Source organism: Felis catus, chromosome F2 (assembly GCF_018350175.1).
Source record: "Felis catus isolate Fca126 chromosome F2, F.catus_Fca126_mat1.0, whole genome shotgun sequence".
Taxonomy (NCBI): Eukaryota; Metazoa; Chordata; class Mammalia; order Carnivora; family Felidae; genus Felis; species Felis catus.
The window spans coordinates 53,798,862-53,819,583 of record NC_058385.1 but is presented as its reverse complement, the minus strand read 5'-3'; the positions used below and the strand labels follow the sequence as shown (position 1 = coordinate 53,819,583).

General features: G+C 36.4%; 1 protein-coding gene across 23 annotated transcripts in view; it reads right to left on the bottom strand.

The window, feature by feature from the left end:
* EMC2 (ER membrane protein complex subunit 2) overlaps positions 1–20,722 on the bottom strand; it is a 565,050-nt gene that overhangs the window by 216,654 nt on the left and 327,674 nt on the right. The window lies entirely within an intron of this gene.

The window sequence follows — 20,722 nt, the reverse complement described above, 5'->3', positions numbered from 1 at the left end:
ATTTTCATACCATAAAGGGTTGAGAAAATAATTTTAGTTTGAAAACTTTGAAATTTATGTTGATAATATATTACCTTGGTCAAAAAATAAGCTCTTCATTGCCTATATAGAGAACATTCTGATGAGTCTAACAAGATCTAAATGAAATAACCCAGTAAACAATAAAATGATAACAACAAGAACAACAGCAAAGTAATCCTTAATTACTGCTTTCACTGGGCATCTTAAAATTCTGCTGGATCAGAATACAAAAATACTGACTCAAAGGGATATATGCACCCCAGTGTTTATGGCAGCATTATTTACAGTAGCCACATTATGGAAACAGCCCAAGTGTCCATTCGTCTGATGAATGGATAAAGAAGATTTATATATATATATATATATATATATATATATATATATACACATATATATATATTTATATATATATATAAAATGTAATATTATTCAGTCACAAAAAGGAATGAAATCTTGCCATTTGCAATGACATGGATGGAACTAGACAGTATAATGCTGAGAGAAATAAGTCAATATGAGAAAAACAAATACCATATGATTTCACTCATATGTGGAATTTCAGAAACAAAACAAATGAGCAAAGGCAAAAAAGAGACAGAGGCAAACCAAGAAACAGACTCTTAACTACAGAGAACAAACTGATGGTTACCAGAGGGGAGTGGGTGGAGGAGGTGGGTGAAATAGGTGATGGGGATTAAGGAGTGCACTTGTGATGAGCACTGGGTGATGTATGAATTGTTGAATCACTATATGGTACACCTGAAACTAATATTACACTGTATGTTAACTAACTGAAATTTAATAAAAACTTTAAAAAATAAAAATAAATAAAATTCTGCTTGGTAAGGTCATTTAGTATTGCCTACTTAAATATTAGGGAATGCCAATACATGCAAATACTTTCACTGTTAATTGGATTATGTTAATTTACTAAAAATTATCTACCAATGTGCTTGTTCCTTTTCCTAATGTTCTGATATAGAAACTGCCCCGTAGTGTTAATCTTAACAGGAAATTTAAAGCTTGTTTTTCAGAGACCTGTTTCTCCCTAATTAGCTATTGTTTCTTTTCAGACCCCACTAGCAAATCCACCAGCTGTCTCTGCAGAGGCCTGGGCTGACACAGATGGAAGGTCACTGATAAGGTTATAGCCTGGGACAAGAAAAGTCCTGCATTCCTTCGCAAGACAATGAGTCCAAGACCACGTCCAGTTTATACTGGCTCTCAGAGTATGGGCATAGCCCCTCTCCTTGTCCTACTGACTTCCAGACATCAGGGGCTGAGTTTTGCCTCATTTTAATGTTAAGATTCCACCCCAAAGGAAACATGGAATGTGTGTCACATATATGTTTGCTCAATGCACATGCTCCATCTTTCCTCATGAATAGTCATGTTTCCTCACCCTTTTCATCAATATGTATGTTAATCCCTATGATTATAAAAACTTGTTCTAATCTCAGTTGGGTGAGACATGTGACCCTGCCTGCTGTCCCCTTGTTTGGCTGCCTCTCAGATAAACCCTTTCCTTGCTGCATACTTTCTCAGTGATTGGCACTGCTGAGCATTGGGCATACGAACCGGGGTTCAGTTACAATATGGAAGAGACAGGTTGGTTCTTACAAACTCTTGCAAAATAAACTCCATAGTGAAAAAGCCTCCCCCAAAGAAAATTTGGTAAGAATGTTAGGAGAGCTTTAGACTTTAGAAAAGGATACCCTATTCCTTTTCTTGTACGTCAAATGTCAGAACTTAGGGCAGAAATATAGAGGGTTGGTATATTGGGGCGCCTGGGTGGTTCAGTCGGTTGAAGGTCTGACTTCGGCTCAGGTCATAATCTCATGCTCCGTGAGTTTGAGCCCTGCGTTGGGCTCTGTGCTGACAGCTCAGAGCCTGGAGCCCACTTCAGATTCTGTGTCTCCCCCTCTCTCTGCCCCTCCCCTGCTCATGCTCTGTCTCTCTCTGTCTCAAAAATAAATAAAGAAATAAAAAAAAATAAAGAAATATAGAGGGTCAGTATATTTAAAAGCTCTACCTCTAGGAATGATGAAGTATTCAATAAATTGTGGGCTTTTCTTAGTGATAAAGATATCATTTACAGGAATAAATGAGTTTGATAAAGTATTTTCGGTATTGATACAAGACAAAGTGTTTTCTATGAAGGAATGGCTTATGAGGAAACAATATTTTGCCATTCATGTTTTCTATGAATGATATTTCACAGTAGAACCACAGTAGACCCACTGCTAATCATGGTATCCAAGTCCTGTTTGAGATGGATGGTAGATGAGTTCTAGTGATGCTCAGAAGGCTGTCCAACTGAAGCATAGAATCATGACGGCATTTTATACCTGTATTGATAGAATGCTTCCAGTTAGGTTTTAACCCAAAACTGGACAAAGTTTCTAAGAAATATGTTCTGACATATACCATATCGGGTTAAAAGCTTAATTTCAATGAGAAATGAAATTGTTTTGGCTAGCCCTCCTACAAGTTTATCAAACTTTTTAATGGGAAACTAGCTAAGAAAAAATCCCATAACAAGAGATATGGAGAAATTGACTTTGTAAAGTCAGGTCCATTCTTTCCCTTTTATTATCTCTGTTCCCTCTGCTAGATTTTTATATTTCATGCCTGAGTCCGCTAAAAAATAAATGAATAAGTAATTTGAAACTGCTAAAACCTTAACTAGTTTGTGTTATCTAGGGGTCATTGTTCATACCACTTCTTAAAGCCCTGGCTAATAAAGGCCCTTGAGAAGACTGATTTAAAATTGTAGTGCCACCGGTAGCTAGAGAAAAGAGCACCTTAAGTAAGGCAGATTTGTCAGATATGAATCTCTGTTCTCAGGATTAGCCACCCTCTGATCTCCGGTTCAAACCTGGTACTGAATAGTCAAAATCAACATTAGAGTAGGAAAAGTAAACAGATACTATACTATCTTCTACTTTTACACCTAATCCTGACCACAGGCAAATCAAGCACCAGAGGATATGTTGAAGTTGGAATAAAAATCACCTGGAAATGGTGACCACATTGACTTGATATGGTGACAAGTGAATAGAAAGAGGGTAAAAGGCACAAAATATTGGAGCCCTAAAAATATAGCAGGTGGATGAAGAGTGATAAACTCAGCTTGGCTGAGTTCTTAAGGATTTTCTTTAGCTGGAGAACATAAGGGAGTGAGTTCATCTCTGCCCAAACTGGGACTAATCTTAACAGGTACCTAGGAGGGTGCAGAATGTCCTTAAAGGTCAGCTATAAGCATTTTTAGCAGCCAGTAATTTGGAAACAAAGATCAAAGCAGAGTGACATGAGCTGGAAGAAGAGGCACTACTCCTCCGTGGCGGTTCAAGCTCATACTCCCTCTGTCACCACTCAGAAATGACGTCCACCAGCTAAGCCTGAAGAGCAAGCACCCCATAGAGAAATGTTCTCACTTTGAATGGCATCAGCAGGATGAGGCAGCCACATGACCTTTTGTCTTAAACTAACTTTATCATGCATTTAGAAGGGATAAGGAATTTTCTTCATCTTAAACTCAAAGCAGTCCCTACTTCAGAATAGAAAAAAATGTACATAGCATCTAGGAATTCGCTTTTTTATTCAACCTCCATTCTCTCGCTCATTCTACTGCTCACTGCAGTAGGTTTGCCATGATGTTGTCACCCAGACTTAATTTGCCGTTTACACATCTTCTTGTTTATCTTGGTTGTGTTTGAGGGCAAGAGAGAAATGGAATATCCCATAAAATGCTATCAAGTTTTCCCTATTAGTGTGGAAATGGCAGTTTCTAAAGGCTCACTTTCCAGAGGTAATACAAAAAGAAAAAGGAAAAAAATTAGGTAAAAAAATCATGTCTTACCAATTATTTTCCCCTTAAGCACCTTTTCGATAACTCTTGCACTTCCTTTTCCTAAATATTGTCATGTTAAACTGTGTTCATGAAAGAATATTTAATCAGAAACCTGTCACGTTACCAGGTGGAAGAATTATTGTTTAATTCTGGGATTATGCAAATAATCAGTGGACCTCTACCTGCCTGTAGGATAACTCCAGAGAAAAAGCTAATTTCCCAATTCAAGAATGCCGATTCAAGAATTCAAGAATTGAGATACAGATTTCATTAACGAAATAAAGATATTAATCAGAGAATTAGATCTTTTACCAAAGAAGTGCCTTGCATATCTGTTTTGAGTGAAGAGTGTTGAGTGAAACACCTAAGTGTTGACATTCTTACCCAAGTTACAAATGGATACTTTCTGGTGACCTTCCTGGTCATCCCCAAGTAATCTCAACCACAGATGCCAAATTCAAATGCTAATGGTCTGTTGTTCCTTTTATATTATTTATAAAATCTCCAGAAACAGTGAATATTGGAATTTAGTTTATTTAAAACATTCTAATACTATGCAAACCATCTCATGCCTAGATTCGTGTTTATATAGCTAAATTCCAGGGAAGGAATTTTAGTACTTTAGAAGTACAGTTAACATTTTTCAGAATTATCTAAAGTGCAGCTCTTCGCCTTTAACTGCTTGGGGTTTGTTTTTGTTGTGGCTGACTCATAACACCTACTTTATCTGGGATGATTTGAGGCATAACGTATGGGAGCATTACAATGGGGGTAAGGGTTGGTTTCTTAGATTTATCAATGGCAGGAGAGGAAGGGTTTAATTAGCGTTCAGCCAGATGCATGGGGCAGTTTCATTTCATGAGAAATAGGTAAAGAATTAGGTAAAGTTAAGAAGATACCTGAAAGACTGTGGCAAGGCAAAATAAAATAATTTGAAGGAAATTTATTCTTATGGACTCTTTTATTCACTAAATTTTAACTCATTTACAACTATATTCTAGAAATTTTGCTAGGCAATGATATAGAAGTAAGAGAACTAAACGAGAAGCTATTTATCCTCAATGAGTTTTAACTTCTTGGAGGAGACATGTATGAGTCAAATAATCCCATATGAAACAGTTACAACTGATAATAAGTAAAATAAAGGAAAAGGACAGGGAAATGAGGAGTCTATATTAAGCCCTGAGCTTGCATATTACTCAATTTGCTTTGAAAGGTTTTCAGCCTGTTCATGAAAATCAGCTATTCCTCCTTAGGAAAATGTACTAAAAAATTCAGGATATTTTCCTTTATGTTGGAGGAAATTCAGCGTGATGCAGCTTGGAACCTCCAGGGTGTATTATGTAATTTTAATCTTTGAATCTCTGAAATTTTAGTCAGGTGTGTTTGGAGAGATGCTGGGAGACAATAGTCTCTGCCGGTTTTATTTGTGTGCAAAGAAGCTTTTCTTCCTGAAGCACAGCTGCTCCTTCCTCAAACCCTATGAGGTAATACCCATCCTATCAACTTTCATCCCAGGTGTTAATAGCAAAAAGAATGAAACACTGGCAAATCATTTTCAAACATTGCTGGATCGAATTCTGACCCGTTCAGAAGTGTAGGGGGGATGCGTTTGGTAGAGAAGGATTCTTTTTTGGCCTTTTTTCCAAAAAGCGGTACAGAAAGGCATCAAGCCCTCTGGCTAGGTCTGTTTTGTGTTATGATTTGATGGAAATAGTGGTTGACTTGTGTTTTTGAAAGTGACAACTGGTTATATATAGTTTTAGAATGAACCTTGAAATATAGTTCATAAAGGAATTACCTAATTTTTGGAAGATTTGGTCGATGTTATGAATATCCTCATGTAAGGATTGACTAGAGAAAAAACTCAGTTACACTACCTGGAATAGCTTTAGGGATGCATATAATTTGCATGGACAGGAAAATAGGAAAAGGGGAACATTCTTTTGTCCATGGCTTCTGTGAACAAAGGCTTCTGTTGGATGTTGAGACTATCAGTTTCCAGGTCCAGGTGATTTTCCTGAAGAATATGAGGGTCAGTTTAGAAGCTGTTAAAATATCCTCCAATAAGATGGAAAAGGCATCTTTATTTTTGGCATGGCCTAGCTGTAGAACTGTTCCAATGGCTCTCATTTATTAGCATGAGATATACATTTTTCATAGTTCATTGTTTTTTAAAAAACAATTTATTTTTATTTGCTTTTTAAATTTCAATTTTAATTCCAGTTAGTTAAACCTTAATATAATTACAGGTTATATTAGTTTTGGGTGTACAATATAGTGATTCAACACTTCCACACATCGCTTGGTGCTCATCGTGATGGGTGTACTCCTTAATCCCCATCCCCTATTTCACTCATCCCCCCACCCACCTCCCCTCTCGTAACCATCAGTTTCTTCCCTATAGTTAAGAGTCTCTGTCTTTCTCTCTCTCTTTTCCTATATTTTCCTATACTATATGAGTGAAATCATATAGTATTTGTCTTTCTCTATTTTTATTAGCATTATACTCTCCAGCTCCATCCATATCATTGCAAATGGTCAAATTTCATTCTTTTTTATGGCTGAATAATATTCCATTGTATATCTTAGAGTACAGTTTCTTTATCCCTTCATCTATTGATGGACACTTGGGCTGCTTCCATATCTTGGCTACTGTAAATAATGGGGTGCATGTATCCCTTTAAATCACTGTTTTCATATTCTTTGGGTAAATACCCAGTAGTGTTATTACTAGATCATAAGGTAGTTCTATTTTTAACTTTTTGAGGACCCTCTATATTGTTTTCCAGAGTGGCTGCACCAGTTTGCATTCCCACCAACAGTGCAAGAGGGTTTCTGTATCTCCACATTCTTGCCAACCTCTGTTTTTTCTTATTTTGCTGATTTTAGCTATCCTGACAAATGTGAGGTGATATCTCATTGTAGCTTTGATTTACATTTCCCTGATAGTAAGTGATGTTGAGTATCTTTTCATGTGTCTATTGGCCATCTGTATTTCTTCTTTGGCTAAATATCTGTTCATGTCTTCTGCCCATTTTTAAAATGGATTATTTGGTGTTTGTATGTTGAGCTTTGTAAGTCATTATTTTTTTAACTTACTTATTTTGAGAAAGAGAGGCAGAGAGAGTGGGAGAGAGAAAATCCCAAACAGGCTCCATGCTGTCAGTGAAGAGCCCGAGGTGAGGCTGTATCTCACAAACCATGAGATCATGACCTGAACCCAAATCAAGAGTCAGATGCTTAACCAACTGGGCCACTCAGGCATGCCTATAAGTTCTTTATATATTTTGGATACTTACCATTTATTGGATTTTTCATTTGCAAATATCTTCTACCACTCTGTAGGTTGCCTTTTAGTTTTGTTGATTGTTTCCTTCACTGTACAGAAACTTTTTATTTTGATATAGTCCCAATAGTTTATTTTTGCTTTTGTTTCCCTTGCCTCACGGGACCTATCTAGAAAAAAGAAGCTATGGCTGATGTCAAAGAAGTTACTGTCTATATTCTCTTCTGGGATTTTTATGGCTTCAGGCCTCATATTTAGGTCTTTAATCCATTTGAATTCATTTTCATGTATGGTGACAGAAAGTGGTCCAGTTTCTTTCTTTTACATGTTCCTGTCCAATTTTCTCAATACCATTTGAAGAGATGATCTTTTTCCCACTGGATATTCTTTCCTGCTTTGTCAAATACTAATTGACCATATAATTGTCAGCTTATTCCTGGATTTTCTATTCTGTTCTATTTGATCTATGTGTCCATTTTTGTGCCAATACCATACTGTTTTAATGACTACAACTTTGTAATATAAAGTCTGGAATTGTGATGCCTCCAGCTTTGCTTTGCTTTTTCAAGGTAGCTATGGCTATTCCAGGTCTTTTGTGGTTCCATACAAATTTTAGGATTATCTGTTCTAGTTCTGTGAAAAGTGCTATTGGTATGTTGATAGGGATTGCATTAAATGCAGATTTCTTAGAGTAGTATAGACATTTTAACAATATTTGTTCTTTCAACCCATAAGCATGGAATGTTTCTCCATATCTTTGTGTCTTCTTCAATTTCTTTCATCAGTGTTTTACAGTTTTCAGAGTACAGGTCTTTCACTTCTTTGGTTAGGTTTATTCCTAGGTATCTTATTATTTGGTGCAATTGTAAATGAGATTGTTTTCTTAATTTCTCTTTGTGCTTCTTCATTATTGGTGTATAGAAATGCAACAGATTTCTGTACATGGATTTTTTATCCTGCAACTTTACTGAATTCATTTATCAATTCTAGCAGTTGTTTGGTGGAGTCTTTTGGGTTTCTTATATATAGTATCATGTCATCTGCAAATAGTGATGCTTTTCCTTCTTCCTTACCGACCAGGATGCCTTATATTTCTTTTTATTGTCTGATTCCTGTGGCTTCATAGATCATTATTAGTAAGAGTTCATATTTATTGAATACTTGTATTCCAGCCTCTGTGCAGACTCTATGTTGGTTATCTCATTTAATCTTTACAGCAACTCTTGGAGGTAGGTTCTATTTAAATGATGAGAAAAATGAGGTGTAGAAATATTAGAAAACCCAAAGTAATATCTAGTAATTAGGTTATCCTAGATTGGAGCCCAGATTCCTGATTCCAGAAACCATGTTTTCAACCACTGTAGCATTCCATTTTGCATCCTAAGCCTAATACTGTATTAGCTATATTGAAGATGTTTATTGGATTGTTCGACAAGTGGGTTGATGAATGAATAGAAATAAAGATAAGGTATACAAATTCAATGAGATTCCCTTGCAAAGAAAAAAATAAAACAGCAAAGATTTTAGCTATGGTAAAATTTTAAACATACACACACATAGCAAAACCATCATATAAGGACCCTATACAAGTAAATAGTGGTTAACAAGAGCCTAAGAAAGAGTGATAAGTAGGTATATTTCTTCTCAAAGTAGGTCTCATAGTATTCAGAGGGAGGGAAGGAAGAGAACCCTGGCTTTTCATTTTACTCCAGGAATCCAGGAACTGATATGTCAGAGCTGCAAAGAAGAGGACGCTATAAGCAGAGGAACTCCTTTAACTGACATGGTCCAGCCAGCTATGACCCAGTCCCTGAGCAAACACACCATCTCCTTTTCCTTCTGCCCTGCAGCTTGGCTTGAGTGTTGAACCAGTAAAAGCTTTTGGGTTTGCAGCACTTACAGGATAGGTTGCCATAGATCATAGCATAGAGTTACATCCCTGTACCCTCTCCAGGTAATGACACCCTTGGCTAGGGCTCACAGCAGACACCAGTCATCAGGTATGACATTGTTGGAGCCAGACTACACAGTGACATGGGGAGAACTTTGAAAAAGGGCAAGAGGATAATTGCATCTTTTCTAAGGAGAGCTTCAGGCACTCAGCCAAGTAAAGGTTAAGACAAGTTAATGTTGCAGTCAGAGCAAGAACAAGCCACAAGCATTTGCTGCCTCTCACACTCCTGCCAACGGATGCATACTGTCAAAACCACACTCAGAATGGGCTTGCTAACAATCCTCTAGCTCTCCTATTGGCAACTTATCTCCTAGGATAGGATCTGTGACCCAGTATTGCTTCCCTGGTGCACTTGGCTTTTCAACCTAAGTTGCCAATCCCAAGAGACTGGTTTAACCTTGTTCTGCTTTCTCTAAGCTGCTTGGAGGTTCCACTTGGAATCTTATGGGGTCTGTATGTATATTAATGTGCTCTGAATGGCACAGCCTTCCAAGTTGCGCTTTGTATCACGCATATTGGATGATCAAGCCATATAAAACTGCCCTTGTTATAGGTCAAAATAAATAATGGTTCAATTTAACATTTCTCTTACTCCGTTTTGACTGTACAAATATATGTATATATTTGGAATAGTATCTGTGAGTCTGTTCGCAATTCTGTGCACTGAGTACATAGCTCAAAGTAAGTGTAAGATGAGAAAAGGATATTTGCTCATCCCTTAGATATTTATTTAATGCCACTTTCCCACCCTCACTACAACCAAGCCTCAGTTTCCACAACTATAAAATCTATATAACAATCTATATAGGACCTTAGAGTAATTATTAGGATAAAAAGAGAATAACTGTATAAAAGTGCCTGCTATATAATGGTTTTCAATAAACGTTAATTTCTTCTCCTTCTCTCTCCCTCTCTCCCTTCCTGCCTTCCTCACTTCTCCCTCTTGTCTTTCTCTGTCTCCCTCCTTCTTCTGTTACATATGGTTAGGATTTATCATTTGAAGCATTTAGATGTTGATAAAATGAACACTAAATCAGCAGTCAGGAAACATGAGTGACAGCTTTATATCTGCCACTAATAATTTGTGTCACCTTAAGACACCTCTTACCATCTCAGGACCTGAATTCCACACCCCCCCATTTGGAGAATGTGCTTGCTTTGTGGTGTGGGTGGGAAGAAATGTTACTTTATTTATTTACATAACATCAAACATCCATAGCAATCTTAATATTATTGACTAACTATATTCCACTTGATACATAGTAGAGTGTTTTTTTTTCCTATCAGCAAAATGGAACTGGTAAAAATAATTTTGACAATAATTGTTAAAACTATACCTATATATACTGGCAAATTCATCACTACCTTTGTAGAATATATGAACTTAATTGTATTCAAATAAGGATGAGATATGAAACAAGCCTATTGGCATTCATAAGCATATTTCTAATTATTTTCCCATGTTTCTTGATAGATTATAAAAGGACCCTGAAATTAATAATCCTCAAGTATAATGGAGCCAACAATGAAACAGTTCTGGTGATTAGAATGACTAAAGTTATTTATTTGATCCTTTAGTTCATGAAAGTGGGAAAACTATCCTTGCCTTGCCTTTTTATTATAATACTTTTAAAAAATTTTTTTTACTGTTTATTTATTTTTGACAGAGAGAGAGAGACAGAGCATGAGGGGAGAGGGGCAGAGAGAGAGAGGGAGACACAGAATCCGAAGCAGGCTCCAGGCTCCGAGCTGTCAGCACACAGCCCGACGCGGGGCTTGAACTCACAGATGGTGAGATCATGATGTGGGGCTCGAACTCACGGATCGTGAGATCATGACCTGAGCCGAAGTCGGACGCTCAACCAACTGAGCCACCCAGGCGCAACTTTATTATAATACTTAATAACAGTAAGATAACTCCCGTAGCATTAGGGTCCAGAGTCTCTATGATTTTTTTAAAGGGGAAAAAAAAGCATCTAGCACTTTCTGTTACCAGTAGCCTTCTCCCTCTTAAAAAATATAACCAGCTATTGAAATTAATTAATATACACATACACTTCATACAGAATGAAGATAAAAATTAAATCTCATTTCACCTTAGTCTCCCTATTCTCCTTCACAGAAGTATCTGTTTTCAAAAATTTATATAAACTTCAGACTCTTTTTTCTAAATTGTTTTTTAATGTTTATTTACATTTAAGAGATGGAGAGACAGAGCGTGAGTGGGGAAGGGTCACAAAGAGAGGAAGACACAGAATCCGAAGCAGGCTCCAGGCTCTGAGCTGTCAGCACAGAGCCCCATGCGGGACTCGAACCCACAAACTGCGAGCTCATGACCTGAGCCGAAGTTGGTCGCTTAACTGAGTGAGCCATTCAGGCGCCCCTAAACTTCAGACTTTTTATGCATATGCTACAAAATAGTGTTTCGAAGCATGTGTTTCTCAAAACAGTTAAACCACATCTGCCTATGGCTCTACTCTCCTGTGCCTTGCTTTTCCTACTAAATTTATACAAGGGATCTTTTCATTTTAGTGATTACAGAGATACCTCATTCAGGGACTGTATATTTTCCATTGTATGGATATGCCATAATCAGTATATCCACATAAAGTATGAATATATATAAATATATTTAACCAGTCCCCTTTCAGATGTTCAAAATGTTTGCTATTAAAAACAGTGCTGCAATGAACATCTTTATGTATGCAACTTTTCACATATGTCAAATGTATCCATAAGATAAATCTCTAGAAATATCATTACTGAATGATAGGTATGTGCATTTTAAGTTTTGTTGATATTGTCAAAGTGCCCTCCAAAGATATTGCAACTTAACCTTCCACCAACAGTGTATGAAATTGTTCACTGTGATCTGATTGCTAATGTAGCAATAGTTATCACACCACATGATTATAGCACAATGTACTGTCTATATTCATTATGCTGTGTGTTAGATCCCTATGGTTTTTACTACTTGTTACAACTTTGTACCCTTAAATACCATTACTTTTATCCTCCACCCATCCTCTGGTAAGCACCATTTTACTCTGTTTTTTTTTTTGTTTGTTTGTTTGTTTGTTTTACAGATTTAACTTTGTTAGAATCCACACATAAGTGATATCATTCAGTACCTGTCTTTCTGCTTGACTTACCTTGCTTAGCATAATGTGCCCAAGTTCCAGCCATGTTGTTACAAATAAAGTAGATAAAAAAGATGTGGTACATATACACAATGGAATATTTTTCAGCCATAAGAAAGGAGGATATCCTATTTCATAGCTCCCCAACTTTAAACTTCTGTTAATCTAATGGAGGTGAAATTGTACTTCTCAATGACTTAGCTTATTTTTCCTCCATTACTAGGGTGACTGTGCATCTTTCTGTAAGTTTAATGACCATTGCGTTTCCTGTATTGTGAATTATCTTTACATGTGCCAGTCCTTGCTCCTCCTCAGGTAAAGAGGGTTAAGCATGGTAGGTGGAGTTTTTCTAACACCTCCCTTTGTGGAGGATGTAACTTTTGGGGATCTTGGGTACATGCAGGAGTCCAGTTTGCATGCTCACTTACTGGCTTTCAGCATTCTTGTTGTTTCTGCTCTGCATTTGTAAGTATATTCTGTTCTTACTTTCTGTGTGTGTGTGTGTTTTATAAAGGGATTTTTAGGGTAATTTGTCCAAGCTATTCTTGGAACTAGAAATTTTCTGTTAAAATTACTTTTAGGTTATTAAAAAATTCTTACAGAATTCATTACATGATAATGCCTAGTTACTGAGATCTCTAAGAAAGCAGCTGCATAACTGTCTGAAAGATGTTCTGCCTTCAAAAACATTTTTAAATGCGCCAACAGAAAAGTTTAACTCCTCTCTTGACAGCACAAGAAAAAAAAATACACAATTCAACAAAAAAGTCAAAATGCAGACTTACATAAATGATTCAGTGCTAGGCAATAATGGTATAGACTTGAGAGAAAACTGCAAAGCATTTACTAAGGTGGAAATTGCTCTTGATTTATTAAAGGAAAAATAAAAGATTTGGCCGAGAATCATAGGAAAATTTAGCACACAAATGTATTTATTAATTCTGGTATTATTTTCTGGTACCATTCAGCCTCATTTTCTCTGTAACAACTACAGAAATTTAAAAGATACATATATGGCTGGTTCTTGGAGGCATTAAAAGCAACTTATTGGTTTAAAAAATAGGAGAGGCTACTTATAGCATCAAGCACTTAAATCAACTTTGTTAAGGTGTTTTAATTAACTCACCCCATATGTAAGCATATTAATATTCTATAAGGATAGCAAAATAATAAATCTTCAGAATATTATATAATATTTGAAAACTTATCATTTTATTTATTATAAATAGTGCTGAGATAAATATTGATATATTGTACACATTCCCATAGAATATAGTAATACTAAGACAGCATTATATATTCCTTTAAAAATGATTTCACTGAATTAAAACTGCATATTTGCTATCTTTAAATTATCCACATAGAGAATCCTAACCAGGCATCACTATCTCTTATTGCCAACAGTAAGAAATACCTTGCTTCTTAAATGCTGAGCTTGTAGACCCCAAATTAGGAAATGAAAGAATGGTATATAATCTTATCCTTTTCTGGTATTGCTCCCTTGGGTATAGCCTCCTAGCTCTTAAGGAACCAAAATGATTGATGGAAATTCTGAGGTCTGTGGTCAAAACAGATCTGCTGGGAATAATAAACAGTATTGGCACACAAGATCAGAACTTATGCTATTACCAGATGAAAGGAACCTTTCCCCCATTTAAAATACATCATTTTTGGGGTGCCTGGGTGGCTCAGTCGGTTAAGTGTCCGACTTCGGTTCAGGTCATGATCTCATGGTTCGTGGGTTCGAGCCCCGCCGTGGGCTCTGTGCTGACAGCTCAGAGCCTGGAGACTGCTTTGGATTCTGTGTCTTCCTCTTGCCTTCCCCTCCCCCAGTCACGCTCTGCCTCTCTCTCTCAAAAATAAATAAACATTAAAAAAAAATTTTTAAATAAATAAATAAATAAATAAATAAATACATCATTCTTGGAATTCCTGCAATGTGTACATACCCAGTCATTTTGAACCTAGCTACTAGGAAATGGCAGGCCTATCCTCATGGGGAAAAATTAATTTTATTTCATGCAGTGATCTCAGTCTGTTCCTCTAAATTTGTAGATATGTACCTTAAGTCAAAGGGAATGAACTTGTTGATCTGGCCAAAGGTGCAATAAGATTCAAGAGCACAACAAAGACATTGTTGTTAAATATATCAAGAATATACTGAAACACTCAGAATTTTAGTCCCTTCCATCTATTTCTAAGTTAGAAAGGGAAACAAAGAGGTGAAGTGATTTTCTGTGTGTTATTTACTTGGATAGGTGAGGAAGGATCCAAGAATTCTGCAGAATCAAACATTTCGTATCATATATTAAGAAAGTTCCTGGGTTTATGAACATAGTAAAACCTAACTTCTGTATCATCAGGTAGATTTATACTCCCAAATTCTGGAATGCTGCCTTCCATTTAGCTGGAGGTAGATGAAAACCAAGTATTTTGAAAACTTAATGACAGAATAAAACAAATAACTTTAAAAGTTTAGAAAAAAGTTTATCCCCAACTCTCTAATTTTCAATTATACTTTACTTTCTTATTACACAGTATTGTTGTTGCTTTCAACAAAGGATTAGACTACAATCTCTTGATCCCAAGACCCCTTTTAAGCATTGAATAAAGGACAAATACCAAAAAAGAGGAAAACAAATTCCTTCTCATTCCTGTATTTCCCAATTCCTGATTTACTTTTTCTTCTTTTTTCTTTTTGTTTGCCCATACTTTCTCATCTAAATTTTAAGTAACTTTTAATTTGGTAATAAATGTATGTTGCTATTAATATTTAAAATCCTACTCTAATCCTAAGTTTAATATGACTTTCATAAATATATAGTAATTAGTGTTCTTGTGAGTCTACTATCTTAAGGAAAAAATGGCATTTATTTGCTACTTAGGTGACCATTAGCAGAATTCACAATAAAATCTTTTCTTAAATGTCTGTACTAAGGGTACTGAATGCAAAAGTTAGATTGTTTTGGATTGTTTAGTTGAATATAGGTATCTTAGTTAAGCTTGTGCTTTTGAGAAATAAATTCAGTGATGCCAAGTAACTTTTATTACAGTGTAATATGTCCTCTTTAGATTTAAATTTCAAAGGACATTACATAGTTTTAAGTGGGACTTGCAACCCTATTTTCTTATACTCTATTTAAAAAATTATTTTGTAGTAATGCCTACTCCTCATCTTACAAAGCTATTGTTATGAAAGTTTCACAGTACCTTTAAAATAATTGCAGGCATTTGAATATTCCACAACCAAAACTGGTACACATTAATGTAAAGCAGACTTAATATTTAAAAGTGCTGATTTCTACTTCTGGCCATGATGGAGTAACTGGTATAGGACTTATCATCTCTTTTTAAACAATCATAAACAGAAAAAATATGAGGCGACTGTTTTTCAGACACTGAGTAATAGATACAGCAGGAATGTGATCCTTGGGAGAAGGTAAACACACAAGTTAGACTCACATTTGCCTGGTAGTTGGCCTGGGGACAATTTTCCGACTTCAATACAAGAAGACAGAATGCAAGCAAAGCATTAGCCTTACTGATCTGTAATGGCAGAGATTGGAGATTAGGGACGGTGAGGTGGTTTATATCTGACGTTAGTAGAGAGGAAGGAAGTACGTGGAAGGAGTCCTCAGAATTGTAGATAGGGATCCTCTTGATATGTTGGCTGAAAGCTGGGATGAGTGTGTGCAGAACAATACTCTATACAGAGTAAAAGGACAGTTGTTTAGGGTCTGAGAGATAAAAGGAGCTAACAGAGGATATAAATAGAGATTTCAGACTGCTAGGAGAAGGTGGGGTTCAATCCCAAAGTGGAGAGATTACACTGAGGACTTCAGGCATTTAGTCAATACCCCTGAAAGTCCAGAGTTTAGGAGTAAGGGCCAAGTCTTAGAGTAAGAACCGTGTTGTAAGACTAGGGACAAAACAGAAATATTTCTAACTTAACAAAGCATAAAACAATCCTAACAGGATAAAAAGGATCTATTTAATTTAGCTATATGGGAGAACAAAATTTCATCCCTTTTAAAGTAAGATAACAGGGGCGCCTGGGTAGCTCAGTCAGTTAAGCGTACGACTTTGGCCCAGGTCATGATCTCATAGTTCATGAGTTTGAGCCCCGTGTGCTGACAGCTTGGAGCCTGGAGCCTGCTTCGGATTCTATGTCTCCCTCTCTCTCTGCCCCTCCCCAGCTCATGCTTCCACTCTGTCTCTGTCAAAAATAAATAAACTTAAAAAAAAAATTAAAGTAAGATAACATATCTATACCCACTTCCAGATATCATTGACTATGACTGGCATACACTCCAAAATTACTGGACATGTGGAGAAGCAGAAAAAACATGATCCATAACTTAGAGAACAGTCAGTAGAAACAGCTATGGAACTAGCCCAGATTCTGGAATTAGGAGCCAACAACTTAAAAATAGAACATAAATCTATTTATTTAAATACAGACTTGACAAAAAAACAAAACCAAAACAGAGTAAGAAAACAGATAGAAAATCTCAGCAGAAAAACTGAAAGTATAAAAAAGAACCAAATGGAAATTGCAAACAAAGTATATCACTTTATTTTATTATTTATTTATTTATTTATTTATTTATTTATTTATTTATTTGAGAGAGAGAGGGAGAAAGAGAGAGAGAGGGAGAAGGAGAGAGAGAAAGAAAAAATGAGCAGGGAGAGGCAGAGAGCAAGGAAGAGAGAGAATCCCAAGCAGGCTCCTTGCTGTCAGCACAGAGCCTGACGTAGGGCTCAATCCCACAACCGGGGGATCAAGACATGAGCAGAAACCAAGAGTCAGATGCTCAACTGACTGAGCCACCCAGGCACCCCAAAAGTATTTCATTTTAAATGAAAAACAAATGAACTTAATTGTAGATGCAACTCTAGAGAATAAAGGTTCATGATAAAAGGGTTAGGAAAGACCAATCTCAATTATCCTAAATAGAATATAGGAGAGAAAATAAAATAAAAAATAATGAAAAACTTACAGATTTGTGGAAAAATAGCCTCACAGTGGCCTAATGTATATGTCCAAAAAGTGAGGAGGGAGTGAAATAGATAATATTTCAAAACAGGATGGAGAAAAATATCCTAAACTTGGTAAAAAATATAAACCCCTGAGCATAGTATAGTCAAATTATTGAAAAGCAAAGATAAGAAGATAGAAAAAAAATCACATTATATGAAGCAGAACAAAGATATAAATGAACTGTAATTTAACATCGGAAAACCTGGAGGTCAGAAGCAAATTTGTTCGAGCTATTTCTGGAACCAGAAATTTTCAAGTTAAAATTTATTCTCCCACAGCAGAATTTTGGTTCTGAACACTTACTGTTACATTTAGCCATAACTATTTTATGGTTTTTGTTGCTGTTATAAAGAAGAGGTTTTTTTCCTATTAAATTTTCTAACCAGTTATTATCAACATATATATATATATATATATATATATATATATATATATATATATAGAAGAGCTATTGATTTTTACACATAAATTTTGTAACCATTAACCATGCTGAATTCTTTTAGGTTTCTAGTGGGTTTAAGTATACTAAATATATAATCATGCCATTGTTTTGCTCCAGGACAAAAAAGAATGTGTGACAGAGCTAGGTTTCAAATTTACATCTCCTGATTCGAAGTTCAATGCCATTTTTATCCCACTGCAAATTGCATTTATGGGTATATGGAATAGGCTGCACATTGCATGGTATGGTCTAAAAGACAGTGAACTTGGACCCCTGCTTAAAAATACCTTCTTTGCTGCTTGTCATGGGTCTTAAAATGTTTCAACCCTAAAGAATCACTTCTTTGGGTCTTGAAAGAAGTTTAACCCTCAAAAACAATCCTGTTAAAGTTGACATACTACAAGAAATAATGTAAGGCATCTTTTTTCAAGCTGGGTCATTCCTTGCTCGACCAAAAACTCCATGAAGGGAAAAATCACTGCTCTCCCTTATGTAGACTTCCATGCACCAAATAGGTTTTCCAACTGTGTTTGTTCAATTGAAATTAATTGAAATATATAGAAAACTACTCCATAAAATGTTAATAGGGATTATCTGAAAAAATCTCCATAATCAAATCCACTTGAGCAACATCAGGTGAAACAATGTTTACACATTATGACAAACCTGCAAATATCTATTGTGATATTTCAGAGCAGGAGCTTGACTTCTAAAGTTTTCAAACTTAATTTGTCATGGAGCCTCTTCATTTTCCTCGGATCATTTCTTAACTTTGAATGTGTTGCAAAAAGGGAACCTGGGTCAACAGATAACCATAATGAGCTACTGGAGAGCACAGATCAAAGGTCTGGAGGGTGTAGTATAGGACGGCAACCTTCACAAAAGAGAGTTAATAGAAGGAGAAGTGAGGAGGTTCTAAAGATAAACTTTGCATGCTTTTCAAATTCTGCCCAATTGTCGCTTTTGAACCCATAACATAATCTTGCTGGCTAGATATTACAGATACGCGGTTATGAATGTGGCACTAGCTCCCAAATGCTGTGACCACCTTCTCCTTAGTAACATCTGGACACCAGTCACAGCACTCTCTGTCTCTCTGCAGACAAAGGCCATCAGAAGTCTGCTTCTGCTGCTGCTAGAAATCACAGGGGCTACTTGGCTGACCACATGTAGCAACTGTCCAGGACCAAGTGGAACATACTTCTCTGTGATACTCTTACCTTGCCTTTATAAATCTAACTCCCTTATTTCTCCTTTATCCTGATGCCCCATCTGTTTTACCTGTTTTTTTTTCCCCTGTAAGTATCTCTGCAAGCACTTTAGATTCTTTATTAGCTGCACAGGGGCAAAAATTAAAGAATAATACTGTCAGACATTTTAGGAGATTCTGGGGCCCAGTCCCTATACTTACAAAGCTCCTAATCCACTGGGAGACCAACAGCTAAGCAGATAATTACAACACATTGTGTGTGGGGGGTTCTATATTGGGTCATGCACAAGGAGTAAAATGAGTGTCTGTATCATCTAGGGAAATCTAGGATACTTCACTCTGAGATGATTCAGTAGTTCATCTAATTTCAAATGCTAAGTAACTCTACAACCATCTCTCTCTGGATGGGAAATGTATCCTGGAACTTTTTTAGTCAAAAGAACCTCCCCAATTAAATGGTTTTCCTGGAGACAACACTGAAATGTTGTGAAATGGCAAGGGGGAATCTTACAGAGTTTGAGGTGATAGAGGGAAATCAATCTGGAATTACAATATATCTCAGATATTCCATGGTGACCTTCCACAAATTAATAACTACTTATACATATGATCTTCCACAAATTGATAACTATTTATACATATGTAAGCTTATGAAGTGCTCTCACATACACCAGGGTCAGCAAAGTATAGCCTGGGGGTGAAATTCAGCCTAGCTCTCACATGTCCAGAGCAAGAATGATTTTAACATTTTTAAATGTTTGCACAAAAAAAAAAATCAAAAGAAGAACAGAATTTTTTGAAATGTGAAATCTATATAAAATACAAATTTTAGTATTCTAGATAAAGGTTTTTTGTTTGTTTTACATAGACACACTCTTTAGTGTATTGTCTATGGCTGCTTTTGCCCTAAAACAGTGGAGTTGAATAGTTGCAGTGGACACCATAATGACCCACAAAACCTAAAATATTTACTCTTCAGTCCTTAATGGAAAAAGTTTACTGGCCCTCTAAGATACACCGTTGTTCAATATGCACAGAAACCATAAAGGAGTCAGGCCAGTGGTCATTCCAATGGACCAGATGAAGAAAGGCTGAAGAGCTTAAGATCACCTCGCTTGTGAGTGCTTGTTCTAGTTAATTAAATGCAGATTTTCTGACTTCAGATGGATCTCTTTCCATTGCAATAAACACACATTTTGGCCATTTTTGCTTTAAGTGTTTCTACTATGATTATTTGAAATTGGGTCTTGTTTTGTATGGGGTATGGTAAAATTTCTGCTGAGGCAGTCAAACTCTGGTTTAAAAATACTCAAGGAATCTAAAGTGAGGTCAGCTTGACTCCGAAACCCACACTCAGCATTTGCTGCCCAGCAAGCTCTCGTCTATTGACGTCGTAAGTTCTGGATAGAGCTAACAGGAAAATAAGAAGCCACTGAATAAGAGAAAATGTTGAATTCCAAGCAGGGTGCAGGTGTACTAAGCATTGCCCACCTTCTTGCTTTATTCTTCTGCTTCTGTTAAGAAAACAGGATTGAGTACCTTGGTTGGCATTTTTTAAATCTCTGGATAAAAACTATCTAAATAAAGATTTTTATGTGGGTTGCCGTTCACATCTTCCCCCACATTTTCAAACATTCCTTCTCCTCTTGGAAAGCTGCTCAGCAGAGTGCCACTGCGGGGAGGTGAAAGGCTCCACGGAGGGAAGGGGGAGGATGGGACATTATTCAGAAAGAAATAAAATTTCTGGGCAAAAATAAACCGAGCTGTCTGAG